We start from the raw sequence: 205 nt of genomic DNA on the forward strand, positions 1-205 counted from the left end.
GGAGCTCTCCTCCAGCGTCGGAGCCGGTGCAATGAAAGGTGTCACATCTGCCCCGTGCCCCGCCCCCGGCCCGGCCCGGCCCGGCCCTGAGCGGGGAGGGAGCCCCGCCCCGCCGCGGAAGACGCCTCCTGGCTGCAAGCCGTCACATCTCTGCGGCTTTGGTGATGCAAACACGACGCCCCTATGTCCGCTGTTGTCCTCTCAA

This window comes from Alligator sinensis, unplaced genomic scaffold (assembly GCF_000455745.1).
Source record: "Alligator sinensis unplaced genomic scaffold, ASM45574v1 scaffold469_1, whole genome shotgun sequence".
Classification (NCBI taxonomy): domain Eukaryota; kingdom Metazoa; phylum Chordata; order Crocodylia; family Alligatoridae; genus Alligator; species Alligator sinensis.